Consider the following 19,892-nt stretch of genomic DNA (forward strand, 5'->3'; position numbering starts at 1 on the left):
AGCAGACTCACGTGAGGTCATCACGAGAGTAAAGTGGGTGTAACTTAGTATGGCGGTATTCAGTCACTATTTTGTGTTATTATGTGGTCATGGTATTGTGGTAATCAGTCATTATTTGGTGTTTTTATGTTGGGATGGTGTTCAGTCACTATTTGGTGATTTTATGTGGTAATTGTATGGCGGTGTTCAGTCATTATATGCTGTTATTATGTGGTGATGGTATGGCAGTATTCTGTCGCTATTTTAGGTTATTATGTTTGTGTTGCATGGCGATATTCAGTCAGTTTACAGTGTTATTATGTGGTGATTGTATGGCGGTATTCAGTCACTATTTGGTGTTATTATGTGGTGGTGGTTTGGCGATATTTTATCACATTTGTTGTTAGTATATGGTGACGGTTTGGCGGTATTCAGTCACGACTCGATACAGAGCCCGGATAGCTCAGTCGGTAGAGCATCAGACTTTTAATCTGAGGGTCCAGGGTTCAAGTCCCTGTTCGGGCGGATGCTTTTAATAAAACGGAAAACAATAAACGCTATAATTTAAGGATGTGAGAAAACTACTGAAAAACAAATGATGGTGACTATTCAGAAAAATATCTTGGTTACCGTAGTTTCTTTGATTTCAGCTAGTTTATGACAGTATAGAGCCGTGACCATGTTCTGCTCGGTTGCTTTTTTGGCACCAGCAGCAAGTGATCACTGGTAATGTTATGTACCATGGCTATGGTATGATGGTACTCAGTCACTGTTTAGCACTATTACTTGGTTCTGTTATGGTGATATTCAGAAGATGCTTATTTTCATAACTGTAGCTCCTGCCTATAAGCCACAAATCAATAGTAGACAGATCGCTAACAACAGCCATGTGATGTTTGGTCTCTGGGTAGTGGTAAAATCCTGATAAAAGATATGGCGGCGATCTCAACCTTTTGCGATCTTCAGGGGTAAAGATATCACATAAGTTGGGAATTTCATAAAATTCTGAACGGCTGAGGGCATCCCACAAGCAGACTCACGTGAGGTCATCACGAGAGTAAAGTGGGTGTAACTTAGTATGGCGGTATTCAGTCACTATTTTGTGTTATTATGTGGTCATGGTATTGTGGTAATCAGTCATTATTTGGTGTTTTTATGTTGGGATGGTGTTCAGTCACTATTTGGTGATTTTATGTGGTAATTGTATGGCGGTGTTCAGTCATTATATGCTGTTATTATGTGGTGATGGTATGGCAGTATTCTGTCGCTATTTTAGGTTATTATGTTTGTGTTGCATGGCGATATTCAGTCAGTTTACAGTGTTATTATGTGGTGATTGTATGGCGGTATTCAGTCACTATTTGGTGTTATTATGTGGTGGTGGTTTGGCGATATTTTATCACATTTGTTGTTAGTATATGGTGACGGTTTGGCGGTATTCAGTCACGACTCGATACAGAGCCCGGATAGCTAAGTCGGTAGAGCATCAGACTTTTAATCTGAGGTTCAAGTCCCTGTTCGGGCGGATGCTTTTAATAAAGCGGAAAACAATAAACGCTATAATTTAAGGATGTGAGAAAACTACTGAAAAACAAATGATGGTGACTATTCAGAAAAATATCTTGGTTACCGTAGTTTCTTTGATTTCAGCTAGTTTATGACAGTATAGAGCCGTGACCATGTTCTGCTCGGTTGCTTTTTTGGCACCAGCAGCAAGTGATCACTGGTAATGTTATGTACCATGGCTATGGTATGATGGTACTCAGTCACTGTTTAGCACTATTACTTGGTTCTGTTATGGTGATATTCAGAAGATGCTTATTTTCATAACTGTAACTCCTGCCTATAAGCCACAAATCAATAGTAGACAGATCGCTAACAACAGCCATGTGATGTTTGGTCTCTGGGTAGTGGTAAAATCCTGATAAAAGATATGGCGGCGATCTCAACCTTTTGCGATCTTCAGGGGTAAAGATATCACATAAGTTGGGAATTTCATAAAATTCTGAACGGCTGAGGGCATCCCACAAGCAGGCTCACGTGAGGTCATCACGAGAGTAAAGTGGGTGTAACTTAGTATGGCGGTATTCAGTCACTATTTTGTGTTATTATGTGGTCATGGTATTGTGGTAATCAGTCATTATTTGGTGTTTTTATGTTGGGATGGTGTTCAGTCACTATTTGGTGATTTTATGTGGTAATTGTATGGCGGTGTTCAGTCATTATATGCTGTTATTATGTGGTGATGGTATGGCAGTATTCTGTCGCTATTTTAGGTTATTATGTTTGTGTTGCATGGCGATATTCAGTCAGTTTACAGTGTTATTATGTGGTGATTGTATGGCGGTATTCAGTCACTATTTGGTGTTATTATGTGGTGGTGGTTTGGCGATATTTTATTACATTTGTTGTTAGTATATGGTGACGGTTTGGCGGTATTCAGTCACGACTCGATACAGAGCCCGGATAGCTCAGTCGGTAGAGCATCAGACTTTTAATCTGAGGGTCCAGGGTTCAAGTCCCTGTTCGGGCGGATGCTTTTAATAAAACGGAAAACAATAAACGCTATAATTTAAGGATGTGAGAAAACTATTGAAAAACAAATGATGGTGACTATTCAGAAAAATATCTTGGTTACCGTAGTTTCTTTGATTTCAGCTAGTTTATGACAGTATAGAGCCGTGACCATGTTCTGCTCGGTTGCTTTTTTGGCACCAGCAGCAAGTGATCACTGGTAATGTTATGTACCATGGCTATGGTATGATGGTACTCAGTCACTGTTTAGCACTATTACTTGGTTCTGTTATGGTGATATTCAGAAGATGCTTATTTTCATAACTGTAGCTCCTGCCTATAAGCCACAAATCAATAGTAGACAGATCGCTAACAACAGCCATGTGATGTTTGGTCTCTGGGTAGTGGTAAAATCCTGATAAAAGATATGGCGGCGATCTCAACCTTTTGCGATCTTCAGGGGTAAAGATATCACATAAGTTGGGAATTTCATAAAATTCTGAACGGCTGAGGGCATCCCACAAGCAGACTCACGTGAGGTCATCACGAGAGTAAAGTGGGTGTAACTTAGTATGGCGGTATTCAGTCACTATTTTGTGTTATTATGTGGTCATGGTATTGTGGTAATCAGTCATTATTTGGTGTTTTTATGTTGGGATGGTGTTCAGTCACTATTTGGTGATTTTATGTGGTAATTGTATGGCGGTGTTCAGTCATTATATGCTGTTATTATGTGGTGATGGTATGGCAGTATTCTGTCGCTATTTTAGGTTATTATGTTTGTGTTGCATGGCGATATTCAGTCAGTTTACAGTGTTATTATGTGGTGATTGTATGGCGGTATTCAGTCACTATTTGGTGTTATTATGTGGTGGTGGTTTGGCGATATTTTATCACATTTGTTGTTAGTATATGGTGACGGTTTGGCGGTATTCAGTCACGACTCGATACAGAGCCCGGATAGCTCAGTCGGTAGAGCATCAGACTTTTAATCTGAGGGTCCAGGGTTCAAGTCCCTGTTCGGGCGGATGCTTTTAATAAAGCGGAAAACAATAAACGCTATAATTTAAGGATGTGAGAAAACTACTGAAAAACAAATGATGGTGACTATTCAGAAAAATATCTTGGTTACCGTAGTTTCTTTGATTTCAGCTAGTTTATGACAGTATAGAGCCGTGACCATGTTCTGCTCGGTTGCTTTTTTGGCACCAGCAGCAAGTGATCACTGGTAATGTTATGTACCATGGCTATGGTATGATGGTACTCAGTCACTGTTTAGCACTATTACTTGGTTCTGTTATGGTGATATTCAGAAGATGCTTATTTTCATAACTGTAACTCCTGCCTATAAGCCACAAATCAATAGTAGACAGATCGCTAACAACAGCCATGTGATGTTTGGTCTCTGGGTAGTGGTAAAATCCTGATAAAAGATATGGCGGCGATCTCAACCTTTTGCGATCTTCAGGGGTAAAGATATCACATAAGTTGGGAATTTCATAAAATTCTGAACGGCTGAGGGCATCCCACAAGCAGACTCACGTGAGGTCATCACGAGAGTAAAGTGGGTGTAACTTAGTATGGCGGTATTCAGTCACTATTTTGTGTTATTATGTGGTCATGGTATTGTGGTAATCAGTCATTATTTGGTGTTTTTATGTTGGGATGGTGTTCAGTCACTATTTGGTGATTTTATGTGGTAATTGTATGGCGGTGTTCAGTCATTATATGCTGTTATTATGTGGTGATGGTATGGCAGTATTCTGTCGCTATTTTAGGTTATTATGTTTGTGTTGCATGGCGATATTCAGTCAGTTTACAGTGTTATTATGTGGTGATTGTATGGCGGTATTCAGTCACTATTTGGTGTTATTATGTGGTGGTGGTTTGGCGATATTTTATCACATTTGTTGTTAGTATATGGTGACGGTTTGGCGGTATTCAGTCACGACTTGATACAGAGCCCGGATAGCTCAGTCGGTAGAGCATCAGACTTTTAATCTGAGGGTCCAGGGTTCAAGTCCCTGTTCGGGCGGATGCTTTTAATAAAACGGAAAACAATAAACGCTATAATTTAAGGATGTGAGAAAACTACTGAAAAACAAATGATGGTGACTATTCAGAAAAATATCTTGGTTACCGTAGTTTCTTTGATTTCAGCTAGTTTATGACAGTATAGAGCCGTGACCATGTTCTGCTCGGTTGCTTTTTTGGCACCAGCAGCAAGTGATCACTGGTAATGTTATGTACCATGGCTATGGTATGATGGTACTCAGTCACTGTTTAGCACTATTACTTGGTTCTGTTATGGTGATATTCAGAAGATGCTTATTTTCATAACTGTAGCTCCTGCCTATAAGCCACAAATCAATAGTAGACAGATCGCTAACAACAGCCATGTGATGTTTGGTCTCTGGGTAGTGGTAAAATCCTGATAAAAGATATGGCGGCGATCTCAACCTTTTGCGATCTTCAGGGGTAAAGATATCACATAAGTTGGGAATTTCATAAAATTCTGAACGGCTGAGGGCATCCCACAAGCAGACTCACGTGAGGTCATCACGAGAGTAAAGTGGGTGTAACTTAGTATGGCGGTATTCAGTCACTATTTTGTGTTATTATGTGGTCATGGTATTGTGGTAATCAGTCATTATTTGGTGTTTTTATGTTGGGATGGTGTTCAGTCACTATTTGGTGATTTTATGTGGTAATTGTATGGCGGTGTTCAGTCATTATATGCTGTTATTATGTGGTGATGGTATGGCAGTATTCTGTCGCTATTTTAGGTTATTATGTTTGTGTTGCATGGCGATATTCAGTCAGTTTACAGTGTTATTATGTGGTGATTGTATGGCGGTATTCAGTCACTATTTGGTGTTATTATGTGGTGGTGGTTTGGCGATATTTTATCACATTTGTTGTTAGTATATGGTGACGGTTTGGCGGTATTCAGTCACGACTCGATACAGAGCCCGGATAGCTAAGTCGGTAGAGCATCAGACTTTTAATCTGAGGTTCAAGTCCCTGTTCGGGCGGATGCTTTTAATAAAGCGGAAAACAATAAACGCTATAATTTAAGGATGTGAGAAAACTACTGAAAAACAAATGATGGTGACTATTCAGAAAAATATCTTGGTTACCGTAGTTTCTTTGATTTCAGCTAGTTTATGACAGTATAGAGCCGTGACCATGTTCTGCTCGGTTGCTTTTTTGGCACCAGCAGCAAGTGATCACTGGTAATGTTATGTACCATGGCTATGGTATGATGGTACTCAGTCACTGTTTAGCACTATTACTTGGTTCTGTTATGGTGATATTCAGAAGATGCTTATTTTCATAACTGTAACTCCTGCCTATAAGCCACAAATCAATAGTAGACAGATCGCTAACAACAGCCATGTGATGTTTGGTCTCTGGGTAGTGGTAAAATCCTGATAAAAGATATGGCGGCGATCTCAACCTTTTGCGATCTTCAGGGGTAAAGATATCACATAAGTTGGGAATTTCATAAAATTCTGAACGGCTGAGGGCATCCCACAAGCAGACTCACGTGAGGTCATCACGAGAGTAAAGTGGGTGTAACTTAGTATGGCGGTATTCAGTCACTATTTTGTGTTATTATGTGGTCATGGTATTGTGGTAATCAGTCATTATTTGGTGTTTTTATGTTGGGATGGTGTTCAGTCACTATTTGGTGATTTTATGTGGTAATTGTATGGCGGTGTTCAGTCATTATATGCTGTTATTATGTGGTGATGGTATGGCAGTATTCTGTCGCTATTTTAGGTTATTATGTTTGTGTTGCATGGCGATATTCAGTCAGTTTACAGTGTTATTATGTGGTGATTGTATGGCGGTATTCAGTCACTATTTGGTGTTATTATGTGGTGGTGGTTTGGCGATATTTTATCACATTTGTTGTTAGTATATGGTGACAGTTTGGCGGTATTCAGTCACGACTCGATACAGAGCCCGGATAGCTCAGTCGGTAGAGCATCAGACTTTTAATCTGAGGGTCCAGGGTTCAAGTCCCTGTTCGGGCGGATGCTTTTAATAAAGCGGAAAACAATAAACGCTATAATTTAAGGATGTGAGAAAACTACTGAAAAACAAATGATGGTGACTATTCAGAAAAATATCTTGGTTACCGTAGTTTCTTTGATTTCAGCTAGTTTATGACAGTATAGAGCCGTGACCATGTTCTGCTCGGTTGCTTTTTTGGCACCAGCAGCAAGTGATCACTGGTAATGTTATGTACCATGGCTATGGTATGATGGTACTCAGTCACTGTTTAGCACTATTACTTGGTTCTGTTATGGTGATATTCAGAAGATGCTTATTTTCATAACTGTAACTCCTGCCTATAAGCCACAAATCAATAGTAGACAGATCGCTAACAACAGCCATGTGATGTTTGGTCTCTGGGTAGTGGTAAAATCCTGATAAAAGATATGGCGGCGATCTCAACCTTTTGCGATCTTCAGGGGTAAAGATATCACATAAGTTTGGAATTTCATAAAATTCTGAACGGCTGAGGGCATCCCACAAGCAGACTCACGTGAGGTCATCACGAGAGTAAAGTGGGTGTAACTTAGTATGGCGGTATTCAGTCACTATTTTGTGTTATTATGTGGTCATGGTATTGTGGTAATCAGTCATTATTTGGTGTTTTTATGTTGGGATGGTGTTCAGTCACTATTTGGTGATTTTATGTGGTAATTGTATGGCGGTGTTCAGTCATTATATGCTGTTATTATGTGGTGATGGTATGGCAGTATTCTGTCGCTATTTTAGGTTATTATGTTTGTGTTGCATGGCGATATTCAGTCAGTTTACAGTGTTATTATGTGGTGATTGTATGGCGGTATTCAGTCACTATTTGGTGTTATTATGTGGTGGTGGTTTGGCGATATTTTATCACATTTGTTGTTAGTATATGGTGACGGTTTGGCGGTATTCAGTCACAACTCGATACAGAGCCCGGATAGCTCAGTCGGTAGAGCATCAGACTTTTAATCTGAGGGTCCAGGGTTCAAGTCCCTGTTCGGGCGGATGCTTTTAATAAAACGGAAAACAATAAACGCTATAATTTAAGGATGTGAGAAAACTACTGAAAAACAAATGATGGTGACTATTCAGAAAAATATCTTGGTTACCGTAGTTTCTTTGATTTCAGCTAGTTTATGACAGTATAGAGCCGTGACCATGTTCTGCTCGGTTGCTTTTTTGGCACCAGCAGCAAGTGATCACTGGTAATGTTATGTACCATGGCTATGGTATGATGGTACTCAGTCACTGTTTAGCACTATTACTTGGTTCTGTTATGGTGATATTCAGAAGATGCTTATTTTCATAACTGTAACTCCTGCCTATAAGCCACAAATCAATAGTAGACAGATCGCTAACAACAGCCATGTGATGTTTTGTCTCTGGGTAGTGGTAAAATCCTGATAAAAGATATGGCGGCGATCTCAACCTTTTGCGATCTTCAGGGGTAAAGATATCACATAAGTTGGGAATTTCATAAAATTCTGAACGGCTGAGGGCATCCCACAAGCAGACTCACGTGAGGTCATCACGAGAGTAAAGTGGGTGTAACTTAGTATGGCGGTATTCAGTCACTATTTTGTGTTATTATGTGGTCATGGTATTGTGGTAATCAGTCATTATTTGGTGTTTTTATGTTGGGATGGTGTTCAGTCACTATTTGGTGATTTTATGTGGTAATTGTATGGCGGTGTTCAGTCATTATATGCTGTTATTATGTGGTGATGGTATGGCAGTATTCTGTCGCTATTTTAGGTTATTATGTTTGTGTTGCATGGCGATATTCAGTCAGTTTACAGTGTTATTATGTGGTGATTGTATGGCGGTATTCAGTCACTATTTGGTGTTATTATGTGGTGGTGGTTTGGCGATATTTTATCACATTTGTTGTTAGTATATGGTGACGGTTTGGCGGTATTCAGTCACGACTCGATACAGAGCCCGGATAGCTCAGTCGGTAGAGCATCAGACTTTTAATCTGAGGGTCCAGGGTTCACGTCCCTGTTCGGGCGGATGCTTTTAATAAAGCGGAAAACAATAAACGCTATAATTTAAGGATGTGAGAAAACTACTGAAAAACAAATGATGGTGACTATTCAGAAAAATATCTTGGTTACCGTAGTTTCTTTGATTTCAGCTAGTTTATGACAGTATAGAGCCGTGACCATGTTCTGCTCGGTTGCTTTTTTGGCACCAGCAGCAAGTGATCACTGGTAATGTTATGTACCATGGCTATGGTATGATGGTACTCAGTCACTGTTTAGCACTATTACTTGGTTCTGTTATGGTGATATTCAGAAGATGCTTATTTTCATAACTGTAACTCCTGCCTATAAGCCACAAATCAATAGTAGACAGATCGCTAACAACAGCCATGTGATGTTTGGTCTCTGGGTAGTGGTAAAATCCTGATAAAAGATATGGCGGCGATCTCAACCTTTTGCGATCTTCAGGGGTAAAGATATCACATAAGTTGGGAATTTCATAAAATTCTGAACGGCTGAGGGCATCCCACAAGCAGACTCACGTGAGGTCATCACGAGAGTAAAGTGGGTGTAACTTAGTATGGCGGTATTCAGTCACTATTTTGTGTTATTATGTGGTCATGGTATTGTGGTAATCAGTCATTATTTGGTGTTTTTATGTTGGGATGGTGTTCAGTCACTATTTGGTGATTTTATGTGGTAATTGTATGGCGGTGTTCAGTCATTATATGCTGTTATTATGTGGTGATGGTATGGCAGTATTCTGTCGCTATTTTAGGTTATTATGTTTGTGTTGCATGGCGATATTCAGTCAGTTTACAGTGTTATTATGTGGTGATTGTATGGCGGTATTCAGTCACTATTTGGTGTTATTATGTGGTGGTGGTTTGGCGATATTTTATCACATTTGTTGTTAGTATATGGTGACGGTTTGGCGGTATTCAGTCACGACTCGATACAGAGCCCGGATAGCTCAGTCGGTAGAGCATCAGACTTTTAATCTGAGGGTCCAGGGTTCAAGTCCCTGTTCGGGCGGATGCTTTTAATAAAACGGAAAACAATAAACGCTATAATTTAAGGATGTGAGAAAACTACTGAAAAACAAATGATGGTGACTATTCAGAAAAATATCTTGGTTACCGTAGTTTCTTTGATTTCAGCTAGTTTATGACAGTATAGAGCCGTGACCATGTTCTGCTCGGTTGCTTTTTTGGCACCAGCAGCAAGTGATCACTGGTAATGTTATGTACCATGGCTATGGTATGATGGTACTCAGTCACTGTTTAGCACTATTACTTGGTTCTGTTATGGTGATATTCAGAAGATGCTTATTTTCATAACTGTAGCTCCTGCCTATAAGCCACAAATCAATAGTAGACAGATCGCTAACAACAGCCATGTGATGTTTGGTGTCTGGGTAGTGGTAAAATCCTGATAAAAGATATGGCGGCGATCTCAACCTTTTGCGATCTTCAGGGGTAACGATATCACATAAGTTGGGAATTTCATAAAATTCTGAACGGCTGAGGGCATCCCACAAGCAGACTCACGTGAGGTCATCACGAGAGTAAAGTGGGTGTAACTTAGTATGGCGGTATTCAGTCACTATTTTGTGTTATTATGTGGTCATGGTATTGTGGTAATCAGTCATTATTTGGTGTTTTTATGTTGGGATGGTGTTCAGTCACTATTTGGTGATTTTATGTGGTAATTGTATGGCGGTGTTCAGTCATTATATGCTGTTATTATGTGGTGATGGTATGGCAGTATTCTGTCGCTATTTTAGGTTATTATGTTTGTGTTGCATGGCGATATTCAGTCAGTTTACAGTGTTATTATGTGGTGATTGTATGGCGGTATTCAGTCACTATTTGGTGTTATTATGTGGTGGTGGTTTGGCGATATTTTATCACATTTGTTGTTAGTATATGGTGACGGTTTGGCGGTATTCAGTCACGACTCGATACAGAGCCCGGATAGCTCAGTCGGTAGAGCATCAGACTTTTAATCTGAGGGTCCAGGGTTCAAGTCCCTGTTCGGGCGGATGCTTTTAATAAAACGGAAAACAATAAACGCTATAATTTAAGGATGTGAGAAAACTACTGAAAAACAAATGATGGTGACTATTCAGAAAAATATCTTGGTTACCGTAGTTTCTTTGATTTCAGCTAGTTTATGACAGTATAGAGCCGTGACCATGTTCTGCTCGGTTGCTTTTTTGGCACCAGCAGCAAGTGATCACTGGTAATGTTATGTACCATGGCTATGGTATGATGGTACTCAGTCACTGTTTAGCACTATTACTTGGTTCTGTTATGGTGATATTCAGAAGATGCTTATTTTCATAACTGTAGCTCCTGCCTATAAGCCACAAATCAATAGTAGACAGATCGCTAACAACAGCCATGTGATGTTTGGTCTCTGGGTAGTGGTAAAATCCTGATAAAAGATATGGCGGCGATCTCAACCTTTTGCGATCTTCAGGGGTAACGATATCACATAAGTTGGGAATTTCATAAAATTCTGAACGGCTGAGGGCATCCCACAAGCAGACTCACGTGAGGTCATCACGAGAGTAAAGTGGGTGTAACTTAGTATGGCGGTATTCAGTCACTATTTTGTGTTATTATGTGGTCATGGTATTGTGGTAATCAGTCATTATTTGGTGTTTTTATGTTGGGATGGTGTTCAGTCACTATTTGGTGATTTTATGTGGTAATTGTATGGCGGTGTTCAGTCATTATATGCTGTTATTATGTGGTGATGGTATGGCAGTATTCTGTCGCTATTTTAGGTTATTATGTTTGTGTTGCATGGCGATATTCAGTCAGTTTACAGTGTTATTATGTGGTGATTGTATGGCGGTATTCAGTCACTATTTGGTGTTATTATGTGGTGGTGGTTTGGCGATATTTTATCACATTTGTTGTTAGTATATGGTGACGGTTTGGCGGTATTCAGTCACGACTCGATACAGAGCCCGGATAGCTCAGTCGGTAGAGCATCAGACTTTTAATCTGAGGGTCCAGGGTTCAAGTCCCTGTTCGGGCGGATGCTTTTAATAAAACGGAAAACAATAAACGCTATAATTTAAGGATGTGAGAAAACTACTGAAAAACAAATGATGGTGACTATTCAGAAAAATATCTTGGTTACCGTAGTTTCTTTGATTTCAGCTAGTTTATGACAGTATAGAGCCGTGACCATGTTCTGCTCGGTTGCTTTTTTGGCACCAGCAGCAAGTGATCACTGGTAATGTTATGTACCATGGCTATGGTATGATGGTACTCAGTCACTGTTTAGCACTATTACTTGGTTCTGTTATGGTGATATTCAGAAGATGCTTATTTTCATAACTGTAACTCCTGCCTATAAGCCACAAATCAATAGTAGACAGATCGCTAACAACAGCCATGTGATGTTTGGTCTCTGGGTAGTGGTAAAATCCTGATAAAAGATATGGCGGCGATCTCAACCTTTTGCGATCTTCAGGGGTAAAGATATCACATAAGTTGGGAATTTCATAAAATTCTGAACGGCTGAGGGCATCCCACAAGCAGACTCACGTGAGGTCATCACGAGAGTAAAGTGGGTGTAACTTAGTATGGCGGTATTCAGTCACTATTTTGTGTTATTATGTGGTCATGGTATTGTGGTAATCAGTCATTATTTGGTGTTTTTATGTTGGGATGGTGTTCAGTCACTATTTGGTGATTTTATGTGGTAATTGTATGGCGGTGTTCAGTCATTATATGCTGTTATTATGTGGTGATGGTATGGCAGTATTCTGTCGCTATTTTAGGTTATTATGTTTGTGTTGCATGGCGATATTCAGTCAGTTTACAGTGTTATTATGTGGTGATTGTATGGCGGTATTCAGTCACTATTTGGTGTTATTATGTGGTGGTGGTTTGGCGATATTTTATCACATTTGTTGTTAGTATATGGTGACGGTTTGGCGGTATTCAGTCACGACTCGATACAGAGCCCGGATAGCTCAGTCGGTAGAGCATCAGACTTTTAATCTGAGGGTCCAGGGTTCAAGTCCCTGTTCGGGCGGATGCTTTTAATAAAACGGAAAACAATAAACGCTATAATTTAAGGATGTGAGAAAACTACTGAAAAACAAATGATGGTGACTATTCAGAAAAATATCTTGGTTACCGTAGTTTCTTTGATTTCAGCTAGTTTATGACAGTATAGAGCCGTGACCATGTTCTGCTCGGTTCCTTTTTTGGCACCAGCAGCAAGTGATCACTGGTAATGTTATGTACCATGGCTATGGTATGATGGTACTCAGTCACTGTTTAGCACTATTACTTGGTTCTGTTATGGTGATATTCAGAAGATGCTTATTTTCATAACTGTAGCTCCTGCCTATAAGCCACAAATCAATAGTAGACAGATCGCTAACAACAGCCATGTGATGTTTGGTCTCTGGGTAGTGGTAAAATCCTGATAAAAGATATGGCGGCGATCTCAACCTTTTGCGATCTTCAGGGGTAACGATATCACATAAGTTGGGAATTTCATAAAATTCTGAACGGCTGAGGGCATCCCACAAGCAGACTCACGTGAGGTCATCACGAGAGTAAAGTGGGTGTAACTTAGTATGGCGGTATTCAGTCACTATTTTGTGTTATTATGTGGTCATGGTATTGTGGTAATCAGTCATTATTTGGTGTTTTTATGTTGGGATGGTGTTCAGTCACTATTTGGTGATTTTATGTGGTAATTGTATGGCGGTGTTCAGTCATTATATGCTGTTATTATGTGGTGATGGTATGGCAGTATTCTGTCGCTATTTTAGGTTATTATGTTTGTGTTGCATGGCGATATTCAGTCAGTTTACAGTGTTATTATGTGGTGATTGTATGGCGGTATTCAGTCACTATTTGGTGTTATTATGTGGTGGTGGTTTGGCGATATTTTATCACATTTGTTGTTAGTATATGGTGACGGTTTGGCGGTATTCAGTCACGCCTCGATACAGAGCCCGGATAGCTCAGTCGGTAGAGCATCAGACTTTTAATCTGAGGGTCCAGGGTTCACGTCCCTGTTCGGGCGGATGCTTTCAATAAAGCGGAAAACAATAAAAGCTATAATTTAAGGATGTGAGAAAACTACTGAAAAACAAATGATGGTGACTATTCAGAAAAATATCTTGGTTACCGTAGTTTCTTTGATTTCAGCTAGTTTATGACAGTATAGAGCCGTGACCATGTTCTGCTCGGTTGCTTTTTTGGCACCAGCAGCAAGTGATCACTGGTAATGTTATGTACCATGGCTATGGTATGATGGTACTCAGTCACTGTTTAGCACTATTACTTGGTTCTGTTATGGTGATATTCAGAAGATGCTTATTTTCATAACTGTAACTCCTGCCTATAAGCCACAAATCAATAGTAGACAGATCGCTAACAACAGCCATGTGATGTTTGGTCTCTGGGTAGTGGTAAAATCCTGATAAAAGATATGGCGGCGATCTCAACCTTTTGCGATCTTCAGGGGTAAAGATATCACATAAGTTGGGAATTTCATAAAATTCTGAACGGCTGAGGGCATCCCACAAGCAGACTCACGTGAGGTCATCACGAGAGTAAAGTGGGTGTAACTTAGTATGGCGGTATTCAGTCACTATTTTGTGTTATTATGTGGTCATGGTATTGTGGTAATCAGTCATTATTTGGTGTTTTTATGTTGGGATGGTGTTCAGTCACTATTTGGTGATTTTATGTGGTAATTGTATGGCGGTGTTCAGTCATTATATGCTGTTATTATGTGGTGATGGTATGGCAGTATTCTGTCGCTATTTTAGGTTATTATGTTTGTGTTGCATGGCGATATTCAGTCAGTTTACAGTGTTATTATGTGGTGATTGTATGGCGGTATTCAGTCACTATTTGGTGTTATTATGTGGTGGTGGTTTGGCGATATTTTATCACATTTGTTGTTAGTATATGGTGACGGTTTGGCGGTATTCAGTCACGACTCGATACAGAGCCCGGATAGCTCAGTCGGTAGAGCATCAGACTTTTAATCTGAGGGTCCAGGGTTCAAGTCCCTGTTCTGGCGGATGCTTTTAATAAAGCGGAAAACAATAAACGCTATAATTTAAGGATGTGAGAAAACTACTGAAAAACAAATGATGGTGACTATTCAGAAAAATATCTTGGTTACCGTAGTTTCTTTGATTTCAGCTAGTTTATGACAGTATAGAGCCGTGACCATGTTCTGCTCGGTTGCTTTTTTGGCACCAGCAGCAAGTGATCACTGGTAATGTTATGTACCATGGCTATGGTATGATGGTACTCAGTCACTGTTTAGCACTATTACTTGGTTCTGTTATGGTGATATTCAGAAGATGCTTATTTTCATAACTGTAACTCCTGCCTATAAGCCACAAATCAATAGTAGACAGATCGCTAACAACAGCCATGTGATGTTTGGTCTCTGGGTAGTGGTAAAATCCTGATAAAAGATATGGCGGCGATCTCAACCTTTTGTGATCTTCATGGGTAAAGATATCACATAAGTTGGGAATTTCATAAAATTCTGAACGGCTGAGGGCATCCCACAAGCAGACTCACGTGAGGTCATCACGAGAGTAAAGTGGGTGTAACTTAGTATGGCGGTATTCAGTCACTATTTTGTGTTATTACGTGGTCATGGTATTGTGGTAATCAGTCATTATTTGGTGTTTTTATGTTGGGATGGTGTTCAGTCACTATTTGGTGATTTTATGTGGTAATTGTATGGCGGTGTTCAGTCATTATATGCTGTTATTATGTGGTGATGGTATGGCAGTATTCTGTCGCTATTTTAGGTTATTATGTTTGTGTTGCATGGCGATATTCAGTCAGTTTACAGTGTTATTATGTGGTGATTGTATGGCGGTATTCAGTCACTATTTGGTGTTATTATGTGGTGGTGGTTTGGCGATATTTTATCACATTTGTTGTTAGTATATGGTGACGGTTTGGCGGTATTCAGTCACGACTCGATACAGAGCCCGGATAGCTCAGTCGGTAGAGCATCAGACTTTTAATCTGAGGGTCCAGGGTTCAAGTCCCTGTTCGGGCGGATGCTTTTAATAAAGCGGAAAACAATAAACGCTATAATTTAAGGATGTGAGAAAACTACTGAAAAACAAATGATGGTGACTATTCAGAAAAATATCTTGGTTACCGTAGTTTCTTTGATTTCAGCTAGTTTATGACAGTATAGAGCCGTGACCATGTTCTGCTCGGTTGCTTTTTTGGCACCAGCAGCAAGTGATCACTGGTAATGTTATGTAACATGGCTATGGTATGATGGTACTCAGTCACTGTTTAGCACTATTACTTGGTTCTGTTATGGTGATATTCAGAAGATGCTTATTTTCATAACTGTAGCTCCTGCCTATAAGCCACAAATCAATAGTAGACAGATCGCTAACAACAGCCATGTGATGTTTGGTCTCTGGGTAGTGGTAAAATCCTGATAAAAGATATGGCGGCGATCTCAACCTTTTGCGATCTTCAGGGGTAAAGATATCACATAAGTTGGGAATTTCATAAAATTCTGAACGGCTGAGGGCATCCCACAAGCAGACTCACGTGAGGTCATCACGAGAGTAAAGTGGGTGTAACTTAGTATGGCGGTATTCAGTCACTATTTTGTGTTATTATGTGGTCATGGTATTGTGGTAATCAGTCATTATTTGGTGTTTTTATGTTGGGATGGTGTTCAGTCACTATTTGGTGATTTTATGTGGTAATTGTATGGCGGTGTTCAGTCATTATATGCTGTTATTATGTGGTGATGGTATGGCAGTATTCTGTCGCTATTTTAGGTTATTATGTTTGTGTTGCATGGCGATATTCAGTCAGTTTACAGTGTTATTATGTGGTGATTGTATGGCGGTATTCAGTCACTATTTGGTGTTATTATGTGGTGGTGGTTTGGCGATATTTTATCACATTTGTTGTTAGTATATGGTGACGGTTTGGCGGTATTCAGTCACGACTCGATACAGAGCCCGGATAGCTCAGTCGGTAGAGCATCAGACTTTTAATCTGAGGGTCCAGGGTTCAAGTCCCTGTTCGGGCGGATGCTTTTAATAAAGCGGAAAACAATTAACGCTATAATTTAAGGATGTGAGAAAACTACTGAAAAACAAATGATGGTGACTATTCAGAAAAATATCTTGGTTACCGTAGTTTCTTTGATTTCAGCTAGTTTATGACAGTATAGAGCCGTGACCATGTTCTGCTCGGTTGCTTTTTTGGCACCAGCAGCAAGTGATCACTGGTAATGTTATGTACCATGGCTATGGTATGATGGTACTCAGTCACTGTTTAGCACTATTACTTGGTTCTGTTATGGTGATATTCAGAAGATGCTTATTTTCATAACTGTAACTCCTGCCTATAAGCCACAAATCAATAGTAGACAGATCGCTAACAACAGCCATGTGATGTTTGGTCTCTGGGTAGTGGTAAAATCCTGATAAAAGATATGGCGGCGATCTGAACCTTTTGCGATCTTCAGGGGTAAAGATATCACATAAGTTGGGAATTTCATAAAATTCTGAACGGCTGAGGGCAGTGGCGTAGGAAGGGGGTGCGGGGGGGGCGGTCCGCCCCGGGCGGCACAATGCTGGGGGCGGCCGGCGCTGCAGGAGAAGAAGATGAAAAAAAAAAAAAAAAGACGCCCCTTTAAATCTTCGGGCGGCGCCGTCCGCCGCCACGACCAGGGCCAGCTCCCCCCACCCCCGGGTCCCGCCCCCGCCCCCGCCCCCCGCTCTATACTCACCTCTCCTGGTTCCTGCGGCGCCGGCAGCTGCAGCGTCCTCTGACTCTGCGACGTCTCAGAGCAGAGGGCGCGATGACGTCACTACTGTGCGCGCCGCTCTGCCTCTCTGTCCTGAGCGTCGCAGAGCCGGAGAGACGCTGACTGCACCGGACCTGCGCTGGGAACGGGAGAGGTGAGGATTTTACTTTTTTTTTTTTTTTCTTTATGTCTGACTGTCTGGGGCTGGGGCAATGCTGGACACACTGGGGCAATACTGGAGACCATGGGGCAGATTGCTGGACACACTGGGGCAGTACTGGAGACCATGGGGCAGAATGCTGGACACACTGGGGCAATACAGGAGACCATGGGGCAGATTGCTGGACACACTGGGGCAATACTGGAGACCCTGGGGCAGATTGCTGGACACACTGGGGCAATACTGGAGACCCTGGGGCAGATTTCTGGACATACTGGGGCAATACTGGAGACCATGGGGCAGATTGCTGGACACACCGGGGCAATACTGGAGACCATGGGGCAGAATGCTGGACACACTGGGGCAATACAGGAGACCATGGGGCAGATTGCTGGACACACTGGGGCAATACTGGAGACCCTGGGGCAGATTGCTGGACACACTGGGGCAATACTGGAGACCCTGGGGCAGATTTCTGGACACATTGAGGCAATGCTGGAGACCCTGGGGCAGACTTCTGGACACACTGGGGCAATGCTGGACACTGGGGCAGATTGCTGGACACACTGGGGGTAATATACTGGACACACTGGGGCAATGCTGGACACTGGGGGTAATATGCTGGACACACTGGGGCAGACTGCTGGACACACTGGGGAAAGGCTGGACACTGGGGCAGATTGCTGGACACACTGAGGGCAGATTGCTGGACACACTGGGGGTAATATGCTGGACACACTGGGGGCAGGACTTGAGGCATGGGCAGAATGTAGATACGGGGCATGATTGGAGACACTGGGCAGGATTGGATCATGGGGCAGGACGGATACGATGGAGGCTGGTGGGGCAGGATGGGGAGATCATATGGGGTAGAATGGATACTCATGAGGGCAGGATACGACAACATATGGCTGGAGCCAGGAATGAGATAAACGGGGCCAGGGTGGGGAATATTATTACCATAGGGGATAATTAAGGGATATTATTACTGCAGTGATGTATTTATTTTATTTTTTGAGTATACTGTTTTAAATGGGGGGGCAGTCCTGTTACTGTGCAGAGTGACACTATATCACCTTTTTTTCTTCATGTGGTGTAATGTAGAAGTTGTGAAAAATTAAGTAATGTGTTCTGCAAGCGGAGCTCGAGATAACTGTGTTATTTCCTGCAGAAACGAGTCCTGGCTGGAAGGAATGATGGCGGTCTGTGTTATGGCTGGCAATCAGGCAACACAGCGTGCAGTAATCAGCGCACATACAGAGATCTGGCAAAACCCAAAACAATAGGACGAGCTCTGAGACGTGGAATCTCTGTAGACTGCAGTACCTGATCTATCCTCACACAACTGGAAGCAGCAGTGGATTGCGCCTATCAACTACCTATGCAACTCGGCACTGCCTGAGGAGCTGACTAGCCTGAAGATAGAAATACAAGCCTGACTTACCTCAGAGAAATACCCCAAAGGAATAGGCAGCCCCCACATATAATGACTGTTAGCAAGATGAAAAGACAAACGTAGGAATGAAATAGATTCAGCAAAGTGAGGCCCGATATTCTAGACAGAGCGAGGATAGCAAAGAGAACTATGCAGTCTACAAAAAACCCTAAAACGAAAACCACGCAAAGGGGCAAAAAGACCCACCGTGCCGAACTAACAGCACGGCGGTGCACCCCTTTGCTTCTCAGAGCTTCCAGCAAAAGATAATAACAAGCTGGACAGAAAAAACAGAAAACAAACTAGAAGCACTTATCTAGCAGAGCAGCAGGCCCAAGGAAAGATGCAGTAGCTCAGATCCAACACTGGAACATTGACAAGGAGCAAGGAAGACAGACTCAGGTGGAGCTAAATAGCAAGGCAGCCAACGAGCTCACCAAAACACCTGAGGGAGGAAGCCCAGAGACTGCAATACCACTTGTGACCACAGAAGTGAACTCAGCCACAGAATTCACAACAGTACCCCCCCCTTGAGGAGGGGTCACCGAACCCTCACCAGAACCCCCAGGCCGACCAGGATGAGCCACATGAAAGGCACGAACAAGATCTGGGGCATGGACATCAGAGGCAAAAACCCAGGAATTATCTTCCTGAGCATAACCCTTCCATTTGACCAGATACTGGAGTTTCCGTCTAGAGACACGAGAATCCAAAATCTTCTCCACAATATACTCCAATTCCCCCTCCACCAAAACAGGGGCAGGAGGCTCCACAGATGGAACCATAGGTGCCACGTATCTCCTCAACAACGACCTATGGAATACATTATGTATGGAAAAGGAGTCTGGGAGGATCAGACGAAAAGACACCGGATTGAGAATCTCAGAAATCCTATACGGACCAATAAAACGAGGTTTAAATTTAGGAGAGGAAACCTTCATAGGTATATGACGAGAAG

The 19,892-nt window shown here is 41.6% G+C and overlaps 12 non-coding genes across 12 annotated transcripts; all 12 read left to right on the forward strand.

Annotated features, from left to right (window-relative positions):
- The first annotated feature begins 431 nt into the window (after positions 1-431).
- TRNAK-UUU (transfer RNA lysine (anticodon UUU)) lies at positions 432-504 on the forward strand. The gene has a single exon. It is a non-coding gene; the product is annotated as a tRNA-Lys (tRNA).
- A 1,935-nt stretch (positions 505-2,439) lies between these two features.
- Positions 2,440-2,512, forward strand: TRNAK-UUU (transfer RNA lysine (anticodon UUU)). The gene has a single exon. It is a non-coding gene; the product is annotated as a tRNA-Lys (tRNA).
- A 935-nt stretch (positions 2,513-3,447) lies between these two features.
- Positions 3,448-3,520, forward strand: TRNAK-UUU (transfer RNA lysine (anticodon UUU)). The gene has a single exon. It is a non-coding gene; the product is annotated as a tRNA-Lys (tRNA).
- Positions 3,521-4,455: 935 nt separating this feature from the next.
- On the forward strand, positions 4,456-4,528 carry TRNAK-UUU (transfer RNA lysine (anticodon UUU)). The gene has a single exon. It is a non-coding gene; the product is annotated as a tRNA-Lys (tRNA).
- A 1,935-nt stretch (positions 4,529-6,463) lies between these two features.
- On the forward strand, positions 6,464-6,536 carry TRNAK-UUU (transfer RNA lysine (anticodon UUU)). The gene has a single exon. It is a non-coding gene; the product is annotated as a tRNA-Lys (tRNA).
- A 935-nt stretch (positions 6,537-7,471) lies between these two features.
- On the forward strand, positions 7,472-7,544 carry TRNAK-UUU (transfer RNA lysine (anticodon UUU)). The gene has a single exon. It is a non-coding gene; the product is annotated as a tRNA-Lys (tRNA).
- Positions 7,545-9,487: 1,943 nt separating this feature from the next.
- TRNAK-UUU (transfer RNA lysine (anticodon UUU)) lies at positions 9,488-9,560 on the forward strand. Its single transcript has one exon. It is a non-coding gene; the product is annotated as a tRNA-Lys (tRNA).
- Positions 9,561-10,495: 935 nt separating this feature from the next.
- TRNAK-UUU (transfer RNA lysine (anticodon UUU)) lies at positions 10,496-10,568 on the forward strand. Its single transcript has one exon. It is a non-coding gene; the product is annotated as a tRNA-Lys (tRNA).
- A 935-nt stretch (positions 10,569-11,503) lies between these two features.
- On the forward strand, positions 11,504-11,576 carry TRNAK-UUU (transfer RNA lysine (anticodon UUU)). Its single transcript has one exon. It is a non-coding gene; the product is annotated as a tRNA-Lys (tRNA).
- Positions 11,577-12,511: 935 nt separating this feature from the next.
- On the forward strand, positions 12,512-12,584 carry TRNAK-UUU (transfer RNA lysine (anticodon UUU)). The gene has a single exon. It is a non-coding gene; the product is annotated as a tRNA-Lys (tRNA).
- Positions 12,585-15,535: 2,951 nt separating this feature from the next.
- Positions 15,536-15,608, forward strand: TRNAK-UUU (transfer RNA lysine (anticodon UUU)). The gene has a single exon. It is a non-coding gene; the product is annotated as a tRNA-Lys (tRNA).
- Positions 15,609-16,543: 935 nt separating this feature from the next.
- Positions 16,544-16,616, forward strand: TRNAK-UUU (transfer RNA lysine (anticodon UUU)). The gene has a single exon. It is a non-coding gene; the product is annotated as a tRNA-Lys (tRNA).
- The last annotated feature ends 3,276 nt before the right edge of the window (positions 16,617-19,892 follow it).

Source organism: Ranitomeya imitator, chromosome 4 (assembly GCF_032444005.1).
Source record: "Ranitomeya imitator isolate aRanImi1 chromosome 4, aRanImi1.pri, whole genome shotgun sequence".
Lineage (NCBI taxonomy): Eukaryota > Metazoa > Chordata > Amphibia > Anura > Dendrobatidae > Ranitomeya > Ranitomeya imitator.